The sequence below is a fragment of the Nanorana parkeri genome, unplaced genomic scaffold (assembly GCF_000935625.1).
Source record: "Nanorana parkeri isolate BGI_ZX_2015 unplaced genomic scaffold, ASM93562v1 scaffold54, whole genome shotgun sequence".
Lineage (NCBI taxonomy): Eukaryota > Metazoa > Chordata > Amphibia > Anura > Dicroglossidae > Nanorana > Nanorana parkeri.
In genome coordinates, this window is record NW_017306322.1 from 2842540 (window position 1) to 2867203 (window position 24664).

At 40.3% G+C, this 24664-nt stretch overlaps 1 protein-coding gene across 1 annotated transcript in view; it reads left to right on the top strand.

Moving 5' to 3' along the window:
* Positions 1-24664, top strand: part of KIAA1211 (KIAA1211 ortholog) — an 88932-nt gene that overhangs the window by 34447 nt on the left and 29821 nt on the right. The window contains exon 2 of the mRNA XM_018575648.1: positions 7780-7957. The gene's annotated coding sequence lies outside the window, so the exon portion shown is untranslated. The remainder of the gene's footprint in view (positions 1-7779; positions 7958-24664) is intronic.

Genomic DNA, 24664 nt, shown 5'->3' on the forward strand with positions numbered 1-24664 from the left:
GACAGGAGATCTTGTGGCTATGCACATTTATAATTATTTTTGCCCATTTAATGTGATCTTGCTCCAGCATGCTGAATGATATATTCCTTCCGAGAAAAACATGTATATGATATTTTTTGGAGACCATAAAAAGGGACTAGAGTCAGCTGTTGTAACACAGTGGCTTTAGATGCTTAAAGTGTATGTAACTCAAACAATAAAATTATCTTATTTGTTCCCTCTTGGCAATCTAAATGGACCATTGAAACCATTTTGTTATATCTGTTTGATAAAACAAAAACCTGTTGATCCTGCCAAAAGTTTATGTGAGCTGATAACAGCAGAGGCAGAGAGCTCGGGCTGTTATCAGTTAGAATTGTTCACAGCTATCTCTGAGGTGCATAACTGCTCTCCTGCTGCTCTAAGCTTTTATATTATTATGTTACTGTGGACCTCCACAAGGAAGCTCATCTCCTACCTGGTTGTTCAGACATCGCTGGGTTCTGTCATGTGACATGTGATTTTATGTGTCATGGTTTTGTTTTGGTTAGCAAAGTTAACCAGCAATCCTGACCAGTTGCAAAACCTGAGAAGTTTTTTTTCCCCCAAATGTTTTATTATTTTTTTTTTTTTTTAAATATTGAAACCATATACATAAACTAATGGTCAGTTTCAGTAACATGGCAAAAGGTACATGGTCATTAAGACAGGAAAAACAATATGCCAACAGCGTTGCATTGCGTATACAACTCTGATCAAACAGAACTCAAATTATGATTAGGGTGACTCGGGAGCATTGGGATCCCCCAAGTGCCATTGGTGAAGAGCACAAGTGGGGGAGGTAAGAGAGAAAGGGAACAAGAAAAGGGTGAGGGGGGAAGAAGAGTAGGAAAAAAGAGAAAGAAAGGGTAAAAAAGAGAAAGAGGAAAGAGCAGAGAGCCACGGAAGGAGAACTCGAAGTTGTACAATTGTCAGATTGAAAAACTGAAAATTGCTCAGTTTGGAGTATCTAATGCAGGGTTGCCATATTGCCAAGAAGCATTTGTGTCAGTCTGTATTTTGGTAAGCTTTTCATTTACCAAAATGCTGTTGATACAGTTCTTAACCTCTTCAAAACATAAGGATGGGGATTCGCAAGCTCTAGCAATGGTCATTTTAGTGGTAACAAAAATGTGGGTAACTAGAACAGGATAAAGCAGGGATAGGCTTAAGCAATAGTGCATCACATGGGTCCCTACGTAAGTTATCATTAAGAATGGAGTGAATAAGGTTGTAGACCCTAATCCACAGCTTGGACACCTGTGGACAGGTTGCCCAATGTGTAACATCGTACCGATCTCAGAGCAACTTCAGCAACATCTGGATGGGTTAGAAGGAATATATTTTGCAAGACAAGCTGGGGTACAGTACCAACAAAAAAAGCACTTTATAGGAATTCTCCAACCCTAACACATTTCTAGAATAGTGTGCAGTGCTGATCCAAATGTTCTGTCAATCATCAGAAGATAAAGAGCAGCCCAATCATTTGTGCCATTATCAAGGGCAAAGTTGAAGAGGACATGATGGAGTAAGAGAGTAAGGAAATTAGGCCAAGGCATAGGGTCTCTAACAGTGCTCAAATGGGGTAATGTCAAGAGGAGAAGAATTGTCCTTCAGTGATGATTGAACATTGCGCCGTATTTGGAGATAACAATAACATTTACGTAAAGATATAGCATGGGATTCCCGCAATTGTTGAGAGGACTTAATGCCCAATATTGCAAATAAAGAGAAAATATCCTTGAAACCATGGTGAGCCCACCAACAGGGGTTGGTAAACCCTGGTAGAAAAAGGGGAACACTGATGATCCCCACCTTGTCATCTGAGTGTAGCATTAATCATGTATTCAGGGATAGTGATCTTTTCCTAACTGTATGTAATCGTATCACATATGATTAGATGCGGTGTGCCATCGTTCTGCCAATTTCAAATGCAGCCAATGTCACACAATCATTAACATGAATGGGTGACAACTGCTGCATGTAAATGGCAGATTAAGGGTTCCTGCCGCAGGAATCTCTAATCACACCTAAAATATAGGTGTGAGTGGAGCCTTTAGCTGAATGCACAAAACATTTCATACAAAATATTTTTCAATAGCCACAAAGGACATAAACCTACTTTGTGTGCACCAAATGCCTGTGCAAACAGTTATTAACTTGTAAAAATAGCATTATATGTCATCACTGTGCTGCATATAGCCTGTACAGAGAGCAGAGCTATGGAAGGGATCCAGCAGGCTCCACCCACTACAGGCTGCCTAAAGAAAATTACAGGAGGTAGTGAAGACAAGGCAAGTCATCCTGCACAAGGAGAAAGAGAAGCAGTGACCAGTCTTTATTCTACAGGAAGTTTTTGGACAGAATGTCATGCTAGAAAAAATTAAGTAAGAATGCACATGGGAAATTTGTTGTTTTGGAACACTGGGAGTCACAGTGAAGTCTACAATCATGAGAGAAAGTCATTTTTAAAGGATAGCTGCGGTATTATATAACAAAAAAATATCATGTGTGTCTCCCTGTCATTAAAAGTATATATGTAAGATCAGACCTTACAAAATATAAAAGTGTCGAATGAATGCATTAGCTTGCCAGGGACATGTTAGCCCTTCCTTCTCTTAGAACCTGTACATCTCTGTATGCATGTGACAGCATTGGACATAGAGAATAATAGCCTCCCAATCTCTCTGCATCATATTCTTTATGACATGCCCCAGAACACAGACAGCAGTGTACAACTTGTACGTCATCTCATGGCTGGCTCCGGCCACTTTCACAGACAGATCAGCGTCCCTGGTTACGAGGTAACCAGGGACACTGATCTCCAGACAGCCCAACTCTCCCGGACGCTCCGGGAGTCCCCCGCTATTAGTAAACTTGTAGTAAGAATAGTCTGAAGATTGTTGCTACTGATCTTTCCTACTAAAAATTCTATTTGCCCTTCCATTGTGGTAATCCACAGGCTTCAGTACTACTAAGCTGAAACAGGTATGTAGGGTGGGAATTCTGACTTCAGTTGCTGTTTGCCTCTTCTGGGTCAGTGACTTAAATCATTAAAACCAGGGACAGCCTGCCAAATAGCATTTTCAGATGGAAGCCACCAGTGGCAGCCTATGTGACCCTCTTAATACAGGTTATCTTTAATTTATGTTGGGAGGTAAAAAAAAGTAACACACTTGGTCAGTTTTGTAATGCCAATGGCATGGACATCTGGCAGCTGAAGTCTCTGAGAGCTCATTCACACCACAGTGCATGTGTTAGTATGCACATAACACACATGAGCTAGCATGCAATTTTACAGTGTGTAGTGCTACAATTTGTTTTTAAAACGTGTTGTGGGTTTTTTTTTCTTTTATGATTTTGTTACTTTTACTATGCAATGAAGCAACACACTGTGTAAAAATGTGAGCATCCTATTTTTATTTCTGGTGCACTCCAACACAGCTCATTGGAGTAAACTGACCCCATAAAAAATAAGGCTATTTTGCATTGGAACTGCTATGGGCAACGCTGGTGGTGTGAACGAGCCCTGAGTTTCTAAGCTGCTGATATCCCACACTAATACACCTTGTCTGTGTAGATATTTAAGTGTGTATCTGCCTTTATCAACCTCCTCAAATAAAGCACCTCATACAGCCCAGAGGTTCTGTAAGGACAAGACAATTTTGTGATATAACCCGCATTTGTGGCTCATAATTTATATTCATCGTCCAGTAAACAGGGAGGAAAAAGTGCTCTACGCAATCAATAAAGAGACTTTTAGGAAGAGCCTGGGCTATGTGAAAATTAATTTAGATGCATTGTTGTGCTGGTTTATATTATATTCCAGTTAGGATCCAATAAACCATTTTCTGTACAGCGGCAGTCATAACTGCATTTTGTTCACATTTGGTACACAGTTTGTTGTTTTAGTGTTTCCTAGATTGTGTTAGATGTTGCATTATGTTCTCATATCATCTCAGCAAAGGAATAAATACGGGTCAAGTGTACAGAAAATATGGAGAATTTGAAATGACTGTTCAAGTGTAGGAAAACAGTTTAGGTTAAAGAATAATCAGGAAGAGTCACCAAAAACAGAATGTTATATAAACAGCTGGCCCGTCACAGATAGTTCAATGAGATATCCTGCTGTGAGGAGTGTGTAGAGAACATTGAAGCCAGTGCAGGTTGGATCTTATCATCATGCCTCAGTTAAGGTAAGTTACAATATAAAGAGATATTATGACATATTTATATGTCATTATTTAGATTTTTCTCTAATAACATGCAGCTATGAGAACATTTTCCTGCAATCTCCTCTTCTCCTGTTTGTTGCTTCAGAGATGATTTACACAAATAAGATTGAATGCATTTTTAAGATTTAGCTCCTGAGTTTAGTGTCACTTTAATCTTCTGCTTTCAAGGCCAACCTTTCTGAGGAAGGTAGACAGGTAGAGCTAACATTGCCTTCTAAAAATGCTAGTTACCTGGCAGTCTTGCAGAAACATTGGTTTCAGTACTTTTTGGGTCACTAACCTAGTAGTTCTCACTTCACTGTTTGCATACTGGCTCCTGATCCGTGACTCAGAAAATATTGAAGCCATTGAACATGCAAATCAGAGGTTCAATCGCTTCCACATTTTATCCATAACTTGAAAAATGTTTAGCTTTACATACATTTTAACTGAATCCAACTCCTAAACCAATCTCCAAAGCTTTACCTAACCCCTAAAACCCAACTTAACTTACAAACTTTACCCTTAACCCAGACCTTAAACATATCATGTAACCGCTCTCCCTTAACCTGATCTCTAAACTGCAATCTAACCTCCAAATTCAACACTAGACCTAATATAACTCTAAAAAGTAGTAGTAACAAGCACCAAAGACCTCCGCTGCTTCATAAACAATCTCCACAGCTTATTATCAAGCTTAAGTAGAACACTTCTTTACCAGTCCTTATGAATGATTTACAAAAGAAGTCTCCTGCCAAGCTTTGTATAGAAGATAACAGTAACACTTTCTTGTATCTTCTTTATCTCAATCTGTGGAATTATCTGAGTATCAATAGCTTCAGTTCCAAAACTCTCATTAACTAGAAGTGCAGCAATGCAAATGATCAATGGAACGCTAACTTTGTTATGCCCACTGTAAAATTGCTATAGGCCTGAGCAATTTACAGTAGCTGTAGAATAGGGGTTTGATTTACTAAAGTGTGAAGTGAGGTAGAGTGACGTGAACATGGGCATGACTTATTAAAGTGTGAAGCGAGGTAGATTATCCCTATTTCATTTCAAACATCCAATCAGGTGGAAGGGGAACCTAAAATTGTTGGGCTTCTTGACATGTCTGGATGTTTGAAAAGAATACAGGTTCACTTCACTGTGCACTTTAGCAAATCAGGCCCAGGCTTTGCCCTCACTATTTTCTCTCTTGTGCTCTGTGCTTTTTCTTCCACTTTGCCCCTTTTTCTTCATCTTTAGCACTAATTTAATTCTCTTTTTTAGCACTAATCTTCACATTTAGCCACTCTGAGTTCTTTTTCTAACTCAAAGAACAATCACATGTTCTGAGGCTTGTATCTCTTCCACCACTTTTCATTGTGTGCCCCCATTGCTTGTAACCACCCAAAGAGCTGTTGTAAGTGTCCAGGCTACAGTTGGCTTTCTAGCAAGAGGATAGAGATATATTTTTATATTCAAAAGTTTTTATTATTTTTCATTGAGGCATATACAATGACCATCTACATACTACAATGTAACAGAACAACATAAAACAAAAAGACAGTCTTCAGGATTCCTTATTATTCCATCTCTAGTATCTGGTCTCAATTGTCGACACAAGCCTACCGTTTTTTATTTCGGCTCAAGCTGGCCCCCTGCCCAGCTTCCCGCTCCAAACTTCGGCCTTAGCGGAACTGTTCCTATTTTACCCCCTAAAGATATACCTACGTCCCATCTTGTCATCTTGGGGTTTAGCAGTCGCTCGACCGATGGTCAAAAACCCAGGGACTTGTCGACTATTCTTACCAAAAGCTTGTGTAAGAACAGTCGAGACCAGATTACTAGGTTATCCCTATTATAGTGCCTTACAACACCTAAAGACATAATAAAAACAATATCAAGAAAAAAAAACGACAACAAAAAAAAAAAAAAAAAAATGAAGGAGAGCACATCTATTTTTTGGGAATGGTAGTGGTTGAAAGCCACTCGCCTTTTCACGGGCGCATTCAGGCCTTGAACGTTATGCGTTGCTATACGAATACGAGATTCACCAGAGATATATTTATTCCAGCTCTGGGACTTCCTGACTGCAAGTGCATTAGTTCTTCAGGTAGGAAGTCCTAAAGCTCCTGAGTTTCTGTAGCTGTCCATCAAATTGCATACCACTGCTGCTCTGAAGGATCTGGTCCCTTCACAAGAAAGCTGGTGCAGGAAGGAAAATTCCTCATGAGTATTGTATAAAATGCTTACTGCATAGTTACTTAATATATAACACAGTTACCAGTGAATACTTGACCATAACACCTGTAATTAGCTTGTTTGGGATCCCTTTTCAAAACCGTGGGCATTAATATAGAGTTGTTCCCTATCTTCATGACTATAGCAGCCTTCTTTATTCTGGGAAAGCTGTCCACAAGAGTTTGCATGTGGGAATTTGTGCCCGTTCAGCAATACAATAAGAGTTTTTGTAAGGTTAGATACTGATGTTAAACAATAAGACCTGGCTTGCAAATGGCCTTCTCTGGTCTTTGAGGTCTTCAGTAGCATTTAGGTCAGGGCTCTGTGCAGGCTACTAAAGTTCATTTGCACCAAACTCATAGTTACATAGTTAGTCAGGTTGAAAAACAGACACATGTCCATCATGTTCAACCTATAGAGAGATGAAAAAAAAAGAAGAAAAGCCTAAACAGAACGCTATGCCCACAATTACATGTCATTACATGTCTTTAAATGTCTCAAACCATGTCTTTATGGAGCTGGCTTTGTGCACAGTGGTACACTCATACTGGATAAGAAAGAAGCCTTCCCCGAACAGTTGTCAAAGGTTGAATGAGCACAAAATGATTTTGTATGCTGTTAAACTACCAGTAGGCTCACTGGAAACGCCCAAACTCAATAATTTGGAAGGGTATCCACATACTTGTGGCCATTTTAGGTACTTTGCATTGAACAAATGGGCATGTGGCTAAAATTAAAACGTGTTGTTTTTATTTAAATAAATGCACTAAAGTAGTCTGCTTTTCACTGATATTCTCTGCACATATACATACAATGCACTAAGTGTACATAGGGAATTCTGCACTATGCTGTTAGATAGTGAGCTTCAGGTTTAACTGGTAATCTACCATATTTCAGTACAGGTTCCTTAGTGCATCAGATGATTTCTGTGAGCTGCTTATATTACCCTATCACTAGAAAAAAAAAAAAGAAAAAAAGCAAAAGCCACTGCACCTATTCTCCAGTCAATGTTTTCCCTATTTATTAACATTATTGCTTGTTTGTTCAAGTGCATGAATTTAAGGTGGCTTACTTTATACACTAGGGCTGTTCTGGATCCCTGGCTCTGCAGTGCTCAGCAAATTGTGATTTAGAAATCTGTGTTTAGCAATCTTCTTCTGCTTTAGTGGTAAAACACGATATTCCATTTGAACACATGCTTCCTTATACCTCCACTAATTGCACTTTGACTTTGTCCTATTCTAGTGTGAGAGATTGCGTGGCCATACCTTAGTGCAGGTTATTTTGATAACAGTGTGTATTTTTCTCTTCCGTACTATAGAGAAGAAAAGGACTGGGAAGTTTCAGCCGCTAAGGAAACTCTTTGGTAAGAAGAAAAAGAAAAGTTCTTCTCTTCTCCTTAAGGAAGGTAAACTAAAGCCCAGTCGTTCCATCGGCAGTGTCTGCAGTATCCCTGCATCAGCACTCTCCTCCGATGAAGAAGCATGTGATGATCTGAGGTCAGTCCTTTTTATATTGTGTTTCTATGATTTAATCCTTTGTGTTATGAAGTTATTAACAGGGTGGATAAAAGATAGTTAATGACAAATGTTATGTTGTTTATATCACGAGCAGGGGAGTAACCACAGATCATGAGACCCCATAGGAAAATTTTGATGGGGCCCCAGCAACCTCTCTACTGTCAATTATATTAAAGTCAGATAGCAGGAGAGCTGCCTGCATAGTCTCCCCCCCCCCCCCGTACATCTGATGTCAGCTCTCCTTGATAAATAATGGTAGTGTCAGCAGCAACATCTGTGATCCTTACTGGTGCCCCATTACACCCCCAGGCCCCACAGCAGCCGCACGGGCCACTATGGCTATTGTTACGCTACTGATCAGGAGTGATCCAGATCTGCTTAGTTGAAGAATGTCACCAGCACACCAAAACAAAGATCACAGCAATTAAGTGTTCATTTATTGATGAATGCTGTCTCTCATTTGCATGCGCTTTCGGGCCACGAAGGGTCCCCTTCATCAGACTCAGATATGGTCATCAATAATCATCATCTGTAAACATTGTTTTGGTGTGCTGGTGACATTCTTCAACTATCTACATGTGGCGGCACAATCCGCAGTCATTTCGAGCACCCGCTTGTATATATACATGGCAAACCCTGTAAGGAGTGTAGCAAGGATCCTTTTTTCTTGCTTGAATTTGTTCACTGCTTAGGACAGCCACTTTTTTCTGGGTGGCAGGCTCCTTGCTGTTTTCATTACAAACTGTACTGATCTGCAGGCATGTAATCATTCAAACAGTTACATATGCTAACACCATGGTCATATGCTGACTATACACACAGCAATTTTCTGGCAAGTCAGTCACATTCACCCAGCTTTATATCACAAATAATGACCAAACATGTAAAGGTGATCTACCACCAACAGCTTCTATCAAACCTATATACAATACAAATCTGTTGACGATAGAATTCCTTGATCCATGCAAGTCTTTTTTGTCATTATAAGCTAAAAGTAATTGAAAATGCTAGAAATTGCCATGTATTTGGTCAGCATTAGAGAACATACTATAAAATGAAAGAAGCCTATGGGAAGGTATAAGTACAGTAACATCTAGCCTATGGGTCCTAAACAGCAACGATTTGGTGACAATAGCAATAACTTATTAACATTAGCAAGAATTTTTTTTTTAAGTGCATCTAAATTAAAAACGTTTCTTTTAGTTTTGGCATGGTTAGAGCCCCTGCCAGGTTTAATTGCTGTCTGTTCCCCTCTAGGGAGATTCACTGTCTCTGTTTGTCCTGGCGACTATTGTCACCGGGACTCATGGCACATTGTTCCCTTGCAGTAATGCAAGTTTTAACCTACGTTACCACAATACGCGTAGTGCTGAATGGCACCCCAAGGCACTAAAGCGATGCACGCCCCAAGCACCTTGGCAGAAATAGTGCAGGTCCAATGTTTTGTGTTCTTTGGTGCAGCCCATGCCCATTGGGGGGACTTTAGTGAAGCATTTATGAATCTTTTCTGGCAGTATGGTCTCTTTAAAACAACCCAGATTCAAGTAGTTTTTATTACCGCAACTTTAAAAACTTGTCACTATGGCTGTGAGTTATCACAAGAGTTATCACAAGTTTACAGATTTACAGATTAGGAAACTGGCTGAGATTAAGACCAACTCTGATTTGTCATCATAGAGACAGACACCAGTGCTCAGAGTGTGGTATAGTCATGATTTATTGGTTGCTAGGACACTGGGCCACCTATTTCCTTGCAACCAATTACGCATCCCTTGCCCCATTCAGCAGTTGCCTGGAGATTCCCCACATGGCAGCTGAATGTAAACAAAAGGGCTGGGGATGCTGACTGACATCATTACCCAAATATAGCCATGGCTGGCAGCTGAATGGGGCCAGGGATGATTAATTGGTTGCTAGGTCTATGTAGCTGACAGCATCCTTAACAACCAGTGATGCTGACACTGGGCAGAGCCTGATGGTGATGCCGAGGGGCTAGTTCCCCATAAAGTCCACTCTGCTAGTGATTGACAGCAGGCAGTGAGTGGACTCCATAACCAATAGCAGTCTGTTTAATGCCTATGGAATCACCCTCTGTCTGCTATCAAATCACTGCATTTTCAGCAGACCTGATTGGAAACTAGTGTCCCAGCTTCCCTTTCAGGCTCCACCTACTATCAAAACTCCTCGGCAACTGCACCGCTGTGTGACAGGTTCAGCAGCTGTGGGAGGTGGTGGGCTGAACTGAGGACAGAGTGTACTGCATAAACACTCCAGCCGCAGTGCACCTTCTCACCGATAATGTCGGTATTTGCACCATTCCATGTACCTTTCTACAGGTACATAAATCTAGGGCAAGCACTGACATTTGTTATGCAGGTATAGAACGGAATTCTATAGTGTGTCATAGACACTATGAATTCCAAAGAATGTGAGAGGCTTATAGCATGCAGTAAAATCAGACTAAGCTAAGTACAGCAGTACTAAAAAGGAGCCTGTACAACTGTTCAAAACTGAAGGTAAGACTGGAGTTCAGCTTAAAGTGACACTTAATCTTAAAAATGCACTGAGGTACCTTAATTATTAACAAAAATGTATCTTATTTGTGTATCACTCGGCTGTAGATCCGCAAATCATCTCTGAATTGGTGCTGACACAGTCCATCCTTTTGGAGGCTACTTTTGCTCCCCATGGTTCCTGTGTTTGTTGTAAAGTAACCACCACTACAAGCTCACTCCTGTGATGGACTATAATCTCATGTTTAGTTTACTAATTTGTATTGAGATTGTAGGGATTGGAGCGGTGACTACTTTACAACACACACAGAGACCATAGGGAACAAAAGTAGCCCCCCTCCAGAAGGAATGACAGTGTCAGCACCAATTCAGAGATGATATGAGGATCTACAGCCGAGTGATGTACAAATAAGATACATTTGTGTTAGTAGTTAAAGTGATATTAACCCCTTCGTGATGGGAGACGTACAGTGTACGTCCCGGCACTTTGTGCCTATATGACTGGCCACGTACACTGTACGTGACGAGTTATATCAGGCTTTGTAATGCTGGTAACAGCTGATTCTCAGCAGTTACCAGACATTAATGAATGCCTCAGTATTGATGTAAGTAGATGGAGAGACCCTCCGCACTCCTCACAGCAGTCCCGGCCAGATATTAAAAAAGTGGTGCTCGCAGTGATGAGATACCACGGATGGCGCCGTGCAAACACAGGAAAGTCAGGAAATCACCAGCACTCAGTAGTAAAGATAAATATGTCCCTTTTATTGGACAGAAAGCGTCACAGACATCCAAATAAACCGACGTTTCGGGGCCGCGCAGGGTCACATCTTTCTCATTTCTATGGCCTGGCTCACATGTGAGCGTTTTGTCGCAATAGGCAAAATGGCTGTCACTGGAAAAAGTACATGAGCTTTTTTTGGCATATAGACTTCCCATGGACTTGGCATATGGCCCCATAGACTCAATAGAAAACACTTGAAAATGCACATCTGCTGTGTTTTTGTGCGTTTTTACGCCTGTTTGTTCATTACCATCAATGAGCTACAATCTGCTCACAAAAATGTACAATTAGATTTATGCGCATAAAACGTGCATAAAAACAGCCAACAAACGCACAAAAACGTGCATCAAAAACGCTGTCGCCTAGGTGTGAGCAGAGTTGCTGTTTTTACTAGATAGCATTTGTAACTCACTAATTACTCTCATATGATGCTTGTATTAACCGTCTTAAAATGTAGTGTAAGAACAAAATCAGGTTGGAGCGGACAGATAAACTGTACCAATATTTAACTGATTGTTATAGCTCATTGCTCATCATTCATCCTTTTTTTAATGCAGTAAACATAACCAATCAGTATATATCGTTTTATCCACTCTAAAGAAAAGGTACATTTGCATAGGTCTGAATCATTTACTGCAAGAGTGAGCACTAGCACTGCTCTTTGAAATGCCTGTTTTTGAAATATGTACAAAAGTTAATTCAGTGGCCTTAGTCCAGACATTAAAAACACTATCATAATGACTCATTTGGCACAAGTAGCATTACAATGAGTGATAACATGGCTGCTTTATAAGTACATGGCTAAGTGCTAAAGAATCTCTCTCTCTCTCTCTCTCTCTCTCTCTCTATCTCTATCTCTATATATATATATATCGTACACTTTACATGCTTGACCACAGATCATGCAGGTTTCATTGGTGGACATTTTTTACATCTCACTCTAGTGCAATCAGACACAGCCTATACGAGAGGTGCAACTCTCTGAATTCTGGAGCAGTGCAGCATCGTTGCAGCACAATCACAAGAAGCTATATTAGGATGACTTCACTGACAGACTCGACAGGTATTTGAGGAACCTAAGAGAAAACTGTGCAAAAAGTGCAGATTCACTTATAATTAAGTGATGTAGCACATATTTTTTAATGGTAGGCCATGAAAAACCGTGTAAATGGGCCCTACAATGAGGAACTGTCATTAGAAAATAATTGGATATATTGTTTAGTACATCTTATAATTGAAACATACACTATGCAAAGAATTTGAGGCTGATTTACTAACGCAGTTGAGAATTTTTACTGAAAAAAATTGTATGAATATTCACTTTATTCATGTGATTAGTATCACATCTTCACATGATTCACATGATTGGATACCTGTAGTATCACCTACCGGTAATTCTTGGACTGAAGATCCTCAACCTCTTTAGTAAATCAGCCTCAGTCTCTCTGCTAACAATACAAACTTTGTCAATAATTTCTGTGCCAATTGACTAATGAGTTGGGCCATTGATTCCATTGATTCCAGTGCAGCCCCAACGTAAGACAAAGCAGTTTGCCTTGTCAAGGATGGGCTTGGTTCACACCACCAAAATGCACTGGCATTGCGGTGGTGTGCACTGAAAAGAAGTACGGCATGCAGTACTTTTTTTTCAGCACAGCAGGATGAAACACAGTACAACCGCCCTGCACCCTGCAACTGAGATGTCATTTGTGGCTTTTCAATAAAGCTCTAAAAGAAAAGTACACAGTGTGATGTACTTTTTTTCAGCACAGTAGGATGAAACATAGTACAACCGCCCGCACCCTGCTCTGCCCATAGAACTGACATGTCATTTGTGCCAGGCTGTGTTTAGCGAAATGGCCCTTACTGTACATACCCAGCTTAAAATACCCAAATCGAAAATTCTATTGAAAAGAAGCACTTGGCAAACATTCGTGAGACCCGCGAAGTTCCCCAGTGTCCTTGGCATAAAATATGTGTATTAAGCGTATATCAATATACACCAAAGTGTCATTTTACGAAGCAGTCACGATCAATGGTTGCCTAATGTTTCACCCAATCAGCAGCAGGGTTTGGCAAATCATTTTGGATGAAATAATTATATATTTCTATACAGTCCACACACCCTGACCGCCTGTCATAACAGTGCTTAGCATGTTGCGGTGTTATAGTTTTAGAATGGTGGAGTCTTAGGGGTCTATTCACAAAGCTGCCGAAGGATCTGGCCGTAGCTTCGGCCGATCCTTCGGCTAGCTTCGGCACCAAAAATTGCGACTAATCATTTTACAAAGCAGCCATATTTGTATGTTTTCTTAAATATATACGTTCCGATTTGTCCAGTTTGCAGACAATCATACAGTTTATGAATATTAATTTCCTGGTTTACTAAATTGCGGAATTGGCCATTCTTCTTTAGTGCAAATAGCAAAATGATTTGCAGAGTACAGTTTTCCAAAGCAACCAATCAGATTACACTTTTCATCTTTGTAGCGCAATTAGAGCAATAAAAGATAAGTGTCATTGATGTATTACCGATCCCTATATAAATCTTGACCTTGCGAAATAAACCAGTTTATACCATCCATAAATACATGCTTTCTCAGCCCTAGCAAAACTCTATCTTGAATTTCTGGCTAGTTAGTGTTTTTTTGAACAGATGACTGTTCTCACTACACAAGGTGCCATATGGCCCAGATCATTTAGTATATTACAAAAGGATACTGGAGAGCTGCAATACTTTACTTGATCAATGGAATTGTGCCATTAAAAATCAAAGCGATTTTTTTCCCTGTTAGAGACCCACTATGGTATATTGGAGACCACCACGAGTGCATGTTGGTAATTAAGGTAATTACTTACATTGTCATAGAAACAGACTCTTCTGTATTAGCATAATTACATATTCCTCATGTTCAGAACAAATCAATCTTTTATCATTACTTGAGTAATCACCGTGTATTAGTTGAGATGTGCTGAGAGAGATTGCATGGCAAGCAACCAAGAGAGACAGTAGATAATTAATCAGTGTCATTCTATTCCTGGGCAATGCATTTTCCTACTTGATTATCCCCCAGTTTTATTTTTTATTTTTTATTTACAATTGGAAGCATCTTTTGGCATCTTTAATCACCATGTGGACCTCTTCTAGAATTATTATGAAAGCCACTTGGTATTTATATTAGAAATCCTAAAATTGGATGTGTTCTAAACTGCGCCCATTATTTGATGGGATAATAAAGGAGTTGCTTTTTTCTAGCTGTGCCTATGTATAGTGTGTTATCCTACAAATGTAATATAGTTTGCAATGTTTTAAAATGGCCTTAAAGGAGCACACCCCCTGCAAAATGGTATAACAAATGCAATTGTTACATGAGCTATTTTGTAATTTCATGTTATTGAAGTTGTCTTGCCATTTTAACCTGCGGCCAGCAATCATTGTTTTAAAACTTTAAAAAAGTTAAAAGTTGCTTCAGTGTGCACAGCTCCCCTTAAAACAAGCATGCCTGTATAAATTCACTATACAAGTTTTGTCATTTTGTAATAGACCAAAGTCAAGATTAAATAGCAGTTTATATGGATAAATCTTATGACTCACATTGCAAGTCTTTATAAGACCCCTAGGTGTATACTTATATCATAATGACATGACTACGCAATCTCCTGTCCCTATGGAGAATGGCGGACCTGCAGGCTGCATAAAATGTCGCCGAGATCACTTGTACAAAACAAGCGGTGGCTTCCCCGCTGTACATGTAGCTCTGCTTGCACAAAGCAGCGCTAAATGTAGAAAACAACTACCCGTCTGGGTATCGGGAGATAGGAATTCCATACCCCTGCTGCCCCTCTACTCCCTGCTGCCCCGAGGCCTTGGCTGGCCTTGTGGGAAATCCGGCCCAGGTTATATAGGTGCAGGCTAGTGTGCAGGTTATATAGGTGTAGACTAGTATGCAGGTTATATAGGTGCACAGTAGTATGCAGGTTATATAGGTGCCGGCTAGTATGCAGGTTAAATGGGTGCAGACAAGTATGCAAGTTATATAAGTGCACACAAGTATGCAGGTTCTATACAGTCATGGCCAGAAATATTGGCACCCCTGCATTTCTGTCAGATAATGCACCACTTTGCGCAGAAAATTGTTGCAATTGCAAATCTTTAGGTATTCTCATGTTTATTTCTTTTGTTTGTATTGGTATGACACAAAAAAGTAGAGAAAAAAAAGCCAAACCTGACACATTCCACGCAAAAAACTCCAAAAATTAACTGGACAAAATTATTGTCACCTTCTCCAAATTGCAACAAAAATTGGATTCCAAGTTTTTGTGGAAAAGCATGGACAATTTCAAGGTTACAAGTCCATCTCCAGAGATCTTAATATTCCTGGGTCCACTGTGCGCAACATTGTGAAGACGTGTACAGCCCATGGCACTGTAGCTAATCTCCCTGGACGTGGACGAAAGAGAATAATTGATCAACGATTGTAACAAAGGATTGTTCGAATGGTGGATAAAGACCCTTGATCAACTTCCAGACCAATTCAAGCAATTAAAGCTGACCTTCAGGCACAGGGTACAACTCTGTCAGCTCCCACTATACGTCGCCATCTGAATGAAAAGGGATTCTATGGTAGGAGACACAGGAGGACCCCACTGCTGACACAGAAAACATAAAAAAAGCCAGATTAGAGTTTGCCAAAACTTGCCTGAGGAAACCAAAATCCTTTTGGGAGAATATGTTGTGGACAGATGAAACAAAATGACAGCTTTTTGGTAAAGCCCATCATTCTACTGTTTTCAGAAAAAGAAATGAGGCTTTTTAAAAATACAGTCCCTACAGTCAAACATGGTGGAGCTTCACTGATGTTTTGGGGTTGCTTTACTGCTTCAGGCACTGGATGTCTTGACTATGTGCATGGCATTATGAAATCTGAAGACTACCAAAGAACTCTGGGGTGCAATGCAGGGCCCAGTGTCAGAAAGTTGGGTCTCTGTCAGAGGTCATGGGTCTTACAGCAGGACAATGACCCAAAGCACACGTCAAAAAGCACCCAGAAATGGTTTCAGACAAAGCGCTGGACAGTACTGGACTGGCAGTATATTTTTCCAAGGGTTGTGCTACCAAATATTAATTGTAGGTGCCAATTATTTTTTCCAGTCCATTTTTGGAGTTTTGCGTGGAATGTGTCAGATTTGGCTTTTTTTCTCCACTTTTTTGTGTCATTACATACAAAAGAAATAAACATGAGAATGCCGAAACATTTGTCATTGCAACAATTTTCTGTGCAAAGTGGTGCATTATCTGACAGAAATGCAGGGGTGCCAATATTTTTGCCCATGACTGCAAGTGCACAGACGTACACAGAGAAGTATGGAAGGGAAAGCATACATAGGCATTTGCACAACCCCTTTCCATTAACAGTATAGTAGTGAGAGTGATTATGTTGATGTTTAGTAGTAGTACCACTGGTTTCCAGGCTTTGATCACAACAGACCCTTCTACTGGGAACTTATCATAAAGTGTTTCTCATACCACTCTTGCAGGGAGTTCAGCCTCGGTTTTTGGCTCAGGCACTGTCAGCTTTTTTCTAAGACTTCTAATTTGCTTTGTAACAGATTTCTATCAAAGGTCACCGGCTGCAAGGGACATACCTGGGATGGCATTGCTGACCGCCTTCTGAAAATGCTAGTTGTCTGGCTGTGGCTGGTCTCAATACATTCTAAGTCATAGAACAAGTATAATATGAGGGAAGTCAGAACTCCTTATCTGCATTCCTGTTGTGGTTTAGTGACTCAGAAAGTACTGTAGCCCGTTAGATTTGATGATTGCAGAACTAGAAAGGAAGGAGGCAGGAATGTGCCACTCTATGGCTGCTTTCTGCCGAAAAACTGAAAGAGCACTTTTAGACAGGTGTTCCGCTCAGATCCGCCTGTCAGTTTCAGGCAGATCTGATCTGAAGCCCAGTGTTAGGGTCCCCACACACCTTACGATTATCGTACGATAATCGCGGGAAATCCCGCGATCGTACGATGATCGTAAGGTGTGTGGAAGCCGTGCGACCACTACTACTGTAAGGTCGCACGACTTTAAACTTACGGACATGTTCGAAAACCCGCCGAACATCGATAACAGCCGCACGGGCCGGTGTGCGCAAGCGCACACTGCCCGTTCGGCATTGCGGTCATCGGAAGGCTTGGCTTGCGATCATCGCAAGTACGATCTGCCTATGTAACATAGGCAGATCGTACGTTTTTTTAAGTACCTTACAACCATCGCAAGACAGAAGTCTTGCGATGGTTGTAAGGTGTGTGCCCAGCCTTAGTCTATGGGCAGCCGGATGTAAGCGGATATGTGTGAGTTTACATTTGATTACCCCCGGCTCCGGCTAGGTCCCAAAATACAAGCCGGACAGAGGTTTGTTTTGGAGGATCTGGTAGTGATGGTTTGGGGGTGATCTGATTTAAATGGACACATGTCTGTTTACATCTGACTCCCCATAGACCTAACATGGGTCTGGACTGACTCGGATGTCACAATGGCGACATCCATTCCAGACTGCTCTGATTAGCCGAGGATTTCCGCACAGATCCCCTGCTGATCAGAACTGAAGGCACCTGTGTAAGAGGGGCCTAATGCTGACCATATACCTATAGATTTTCCATCGGAAACTTCCATTGCTGCTAAGAACCCTCGTTCGATTCTAGCTCAAATAGCCCATCAACCACAGGCCAATGTCGATTTCAATAATCGTTCGTTAGCAATACCAACTCACCGAATTTTATCGATCAACAGAACATATTTTTCGTTTGTGTATGTGCACTGTTCTAGCTGCGCTTTTTTTTCGTAGGAACTAATCCATCGATTTTCGTTTGATTCGAAAAAAGTTTTGCAACCGCACCCTTTCGAGAAAATTCAGTAACATTTTTACAGTAAAAAAATCATTGATGTCCCATCAACTGATCGATTATCGTTCGAAAGACCTTTTTCGTGGAAGATTTCCGAACGAAAATCGAAGAGTGTATGGGCACCATAACATTTTGCAAACCTTTTGTTTCAATGGAACGTATTCAGATGCTTTAAATTGAAAGCTCAATTGGGCTTTATTATAAAACTAGCAGCTGTGGCTATACTTCCTTACTATAACATAAAAAAATCGACGTAGTTACTACTCTTGATCTGAGCAATCTCTTTCCTTAGCTGGTCATCCTTGCCAATCCTTGCCAATTTCAGGTCAATGAGGTTTCGAGAACTGCAATAATCAGGATGTCTGAAGGGGGTGTAAACTATATAAAGTCCATGATGTCAGTTTGACTGATTTACAACAACTGGAGCAAAGAAAAGTTAAGGAATCACAGAGCTTTCATCATCAATAACAACAACAACAAATCAGATTCCTTAATTTATTTTCACACACAATGTAAGGTGAAATTTAATTGGCTATGAGCAACAGCACCATATTTGCGCCACTTTCTGCCCCCGGCGTGTTTACACTTTGTGTTTTCAATGTTTTTAGGGTTCTCTGTATGGGTTTATTAGATACAGTTGACAAGCATAACTGCTTTCATAGGGACTTTAGGTGATATTGGGGTGTCCCAATGTCCCATTGTTGTGTCCCTAGACTTTTTGCAGCCTTAGGCCTGGGAGAGTTGCAGGTGCCAGTGGTGCATGTTTGGGGGTGGCAGTGGTGAACACTAACAGAGGGCTGGGGTGGATCATCTCAGTGCCCAGCTCTGGCTCTGGCCCGCATCCTGCCCAGCTCACGTCACTGGTTGCCAGAAGCTGGGCAGAATGCCAGCCAGAGGGTCCCAGGTTCCAAAGAGCCCAGTATGGCCCTTACACAGCTCCCTGCCCAGCTTTTTGGTACCTGGGAAGCTCTAGGTGGAAAGTGGCAGCAGGCACACTGCGTGTGTGTGACCATAGTATCCCTGTAAATTCCTTGAGGGTTTAGCCACACATAAGCCCTTGTCGATTTATGGCTATCATATATAGAGCTCAGTCAGGCTGTGATTTACTTTACTTATGATTACATACCAGTAGACCCTGGGTGTGTCACGAGGTATTGACTCATAACCCGGGTGACAATGGGAACATGTCATATCAGTGCTTTGATTAGAGCAGCTGTGTTTTTTTCAGAATGTCATTACATCCTGTCTTTATATCTTTTTATTTCAACACAAACTCTATGCCAGTTTTCCCAGGTAATATTTTCTTTTTATTGTATTACCTATGTTGGAAATACACAACTGCTAAAATGTGGTCTTGTTCATTAAAACAAGTAAAAAGCTATATGTGAAGCTTTGGATCACAGTGGAACATAATATCAGTAAGGTCAGGTTCACATCTATCCATGTCCGTTTTCTAGTGAGTTTTTTTGTCATCATCTTTATTGCGTCTAAACGCGTTTCCATTAAAGTAGTATTAAACTCTCAAACTTTTGTTGAATAATGAATGCAGATCAAACATATATACATTGCCCAGCAAAGCATTTCTTTAAATATTATACAGACACTTGCAGTCAAAATATTTCCAAACAGCTCCAACTCTCTAAGCTTGGTTTTCTGTTGAGTACATGATCACAAGAAACTGGACAGTTCTTCTCTCTTTAGCTGCCCCCTATTACAGCACAGGACCCCAGTTACACAATGTAGTGTAGCAAAAAGGACCAAGTTGGCTTTGGCATCACTTACATGTATAGATATACACATTCTTTACATGTGTAGTTTTATTTTCAGTTTTACAAAATATGTATATAATCATACCAGGGCTATGCAGAGCCTGTAACAAATCTAACAATAAAAAAAAAAATCAAAAACAACTACTCATACATACCAACACACATACTCAGACAACCAGAACACAGCCATACCATACAACAAACACACAAGCACCCCACAAGATCACTCCAGAACGAGTTAATAAATGGCACATGTCGTTTTTTAATGCAAAAAAAAATGAGTTTATTACTTTTCTGTTATTTTGTTTTGACAATTTAGTTCCTTTATAATGAAGATGAATATTATCTTTCTTACTTTTAAAGCAAGTACATTTAAACAGAATAGGAGTTTCTCTTTGTATGAGAAGTCATACAGTGTAATGTCACTTGCTTTGTTCTTAGCTTTTCGTGATGCTGATGAACCATAGTCATTTAAAGAAAAAAAACACTAAATATATTTCTAATTTTAGCAAAAAGATTATTGTATAGAACCGGTTAGATTGCCAAATCATTACCTGTCAGCTAACTATTACTCTCCTGTATAAGGGTTCTCTAGAGTTAGCATTGTCACGATTGCTTTGTACTTCCAGTATTTTCTGATCATTCTTTGTTCTTGACTTTTATGATACCCACATATGCACTATAGATGATCGTTATCCTATCTTTCTGATTTTGGCAGCATTATGTGAAAATTTACTGGAAGTAGTAAACAACCTCAGCATACCCCACCCCAACCCTCTGACAATCAGAGTGTGGATGGCAATGGCCCAGGTACAACACCCAGAACATCTAGCAGTGACAGCCAACTAGCTGACAAGACAAGCACAGTACTGAATCACTAGACAGAAACATGGTCAAACAGGCAGATGGTCAAAGCAGACAGCAGGAAAAATCAGGGTAAAAACAAGATTTAAGGTCAAATGTTAGAAAATAAGTAGTAGAATCACTGTAAAACCAGACAGGAAACAGATTCACTGAACCAGTAGGATGGTGAAAATTCAGAGTTTCCCCTATAGATAATTAATGAGGGTCAGGTGTGCAGGCTACTGATAGGCTGCATTGCAGTGCAAAAAATGAAATGTCCATATATGGTGAAAGAAAGCACATTTCAGTAGCTCAAAATCTCGAGAAACGTTTGTTTTGTGGATCCATTTTTGCAGGGATTTGCAAGGCCTATGGCTCTGCAAATTGTTTATATATAGACACCATAGTGTTATTTGTACACACTAATGTAAAGCTTTATTTAGTAAATAAAAACCTTTACAATTAATGAACAATTATGAAACAACTTAAAATATTTTTAGATTAAAATAAAACTGATTAAAAATAGTGTAGTTTCCCTTGAAATAATCTGTTGTTCATTGTAGAGCTTTTATGAGGCGGCAAGTTCTGATGTATAGTAATAGGAATAGGCGGAAGAAGTCGCTTTTTTTCATTTAATTTTTTTTCCGGGTATTATCAGCCTCAAGTATGCCAGCAGTAATTCCTCGTGTTTGGTACTTGCTTGCAGTACTTTAAAAGAATTCCAGCATATACTATACTGTTATAAAATCAGCATTGTACTAGGAATACTTTTTATATGTGTTTTAATTAATGTAATCAAAACTTACTTGACAAAAATCAATCTTATGTAGTGAGTGCTGCCTTCTGTCTGCCCATCACTTTCAACAACTTCCTGGATTCCCAGTGTGTTTTCCATCTCTTTACCTGCTGCTTCATATGATGCAATGTCAATTAATGAAGACTACAGTGCCCTTCATGAATTGCTTCCAGCAAGCAATGGTAATGTTACATTGTTCAGATGTTGGGTTGTAGTTCAGAAGGCAGGCTCTGTGAGAGTTGTATTCTACAAAAAAGCACAGAGCGCTCCGACATGTGCAAAATCGCTTTTATTCAATTGACAAGTAATAAAATCATACTCACAAGACATGCAGTAAAAAGCTCTTAGATTGGTCCTTCAGTCAAGATGTAGAAGGTATAACTCATATTCAATCGATCAACACAGAGGATGCCGATCCGCAGGCAGGCATGCCGCCTCACGGGTAGTCGTCTGTGTTTGAGGCGCCTGTGTATATGGCATTGGCATTGCCAACTGAGCCTTACTGTCCTAAGATCCTGAAAAGCTGACACAGCACTATGGTACGCCGATAGAAGCCGATCTGCCACGGACTCTCATTTGAAATTACCATTTTAAAAATGTAATAGAGTTAATGTGGAAAATACTGGCAAAACATAACACTGGGAAGACAAATCTTGCAAGGAGTACAAGAAAGTGGAATGCTGACCCAAATTTGTCTGCCATGGAGGAAGAGATAAGCAGAAAGGATGAAGGAAATCAATGGAGTGACAGACAATTATTGTGACACAGTTACGAGAAAAAAATTGTGCAGTATTGACTTTATAGGCAGTAAAATGTGATGGTTCCCTAGAGCTATGGATCAAACAATGTCTGCCTTATCAGAAAAAAAGGGTTTTTTTAATGAGAAGAGCAATGAGGTAATAAATGTGTCAAGTGACTGGACCACAGCACAATCCATCTAGGCACTTTGTTTTTTTAAGTGGATGAATCAGAGGTAGACTAGTCCTCCATTATTTACCTCCTATCAGGCAGTGTAGTGTGGCTGAATGTATCAGATAATAGACAGTGTCATAATCAATGTTACATGGGGCACATCCTGAATAACTGCAAATAAATATATAGGCGTGCCTATAGGAAGCAGTAAAACAGCTAGGTGAGAAGACATAGTTACATAGTATTTGACATTAGACATTAGACTGTAGTACCTGCGGGTACTAAATTGGCCCTGTTTATGTATGTGAGATAGAGACCTTAGATTGTAAGCTCCTTGTGGGTAGGGACTGATGTGAATGTGCTTTACATATGAATGTAAAATTGTCAGTGCTACATAAATACTAATAATAAATAATCAGAAACCCTTCTTTCATATCAGAGTACCCCCTTTACACCAGGAGCCCCCTTCACCTCAGTCTTCATTCCTCCTTCATATCACAGTCCCACTGCCACAAACTTCTGAGGCACCCCTGTGGAAGCCCGAAGGCACACCAGGGTGCCAAGGCACCCTGGTTGAGAAAGGCTGCTGTTCTGTACTATATTTTTGTACTTTGTATCTTTTACATTTTGTAGTGGAATTTGTAGTTTATACCTTTTTTTATTTGAGGTACAGCACTGCCCAACACATTGAAATTGTGTAAAAAAACATAATAGCTTACTGGTTAGCAATTCTGCCTTGCAGCACTGGCAGTCTCTGGTTTTTATCCCGGTCAGGACACTATCTGCATGAAGTTTGCATTTTCTTCCTGTGCTTGTGTAAATACTCTGGTTTTCTCCCACACTCCAAAAACAATGAATATGAAATAGGGACCTTAGCATGTAAGCTCCTTGAGGGCGAGGACTGATGTGAATGAATAGTATGTAAAGTGCAGTGTAAATTGATGGTGCTATAGAAATAAATCCCCTGCAGCTGGAAAAAGCAATGTGATTGAGTGAAAGAAATCCCTGTATTTATCCCAAAGTCTTTTTGAAATGTAACCATACACAAGATCACACTGCCCGACTCCACTAAGGCTCAATCTCAGGTGACACCGCCAGTAAAGAACTCCAGGAAAATCAATAACTTACCCTTGAAGTGGGGCTACCCGCGCGATGTATGGGTTAAGTGCTTGTTTTGTGTAGGGGACTCAGATAAAGCTGTTTTACTCACTTGATTCTTGGTCGCAGTGGCTCCCTCCATACTGCTAAACCTTTCCCCGCAGCCTCTTCACCCCTGGGCTCCGGCGGTCTTAGGACCACTGATGTTATCACATCTTATGCAGGTCCAATGACCTGCATTAGATGTGAGGACCGCAAAGGACATTTCACAGCCGGAGCGGAGGGGTAGAGAGGTGAGTGCCAACAAGCGCAGTACCAAAGATCAGGTGAGTAAAACTGCTTTATTTGAGTACCTTACACAAAAAGGGGGGGGGGGGGTCGGGGGCTGGGCAAGGTACAGGTGCCCGCCGAGGTAAACCATGTACTCAACCAGAGTCAGGGGACTCTAAATCGTATTATAGGCATATAGTGTGTCAATCATGGTGTCCAAATTTTATAGAATTTATGCAAAGAGTTAGGTAGAAGAGCTGAAAGCTTTTCATTAACTAGATGCCTGGACATCATATGCTTGACCAGTGCCACTGCGGGTATAGCTGACTTCCACGCCTTGGCTAAAGTTTGCTTGGCTGCTGTCAGAGTAGAAGTTATAAGTTTGGACTGGGAGTTGGTAAAACTTTCAGGTTTTTTTACATTTATTAGATCCTCCCAGTATATTTTCCAATGTCTTTTTTCCCCCCAAACACAACTTGAATGTACATAGCTTAAAGTGCTACTTTGGTCAGCCTATGGGCATTTAACTATTTACATATTAAATAAGCAATAAATAAGTGTCACAAAAAGCCCTCACTAACATCTGTAGCTGCATCGATCTTCAAAGTGCATAAGAGAAGCAGTTAAAGATGAACTCTGGGAATTAAAAAAAATGAGCTGCAGTGCAAGGGTTAAATGCTAGTTAAAAGTAGGGGTAGAGGAATAAGCAACCTTATTTCTTGCTCTGGCCTCCAACCTGTGCAACTGTTCTCCCAAAGCCTCTTCTCCTGACGCTCTGGTCCACAGTCACATTCTGACATT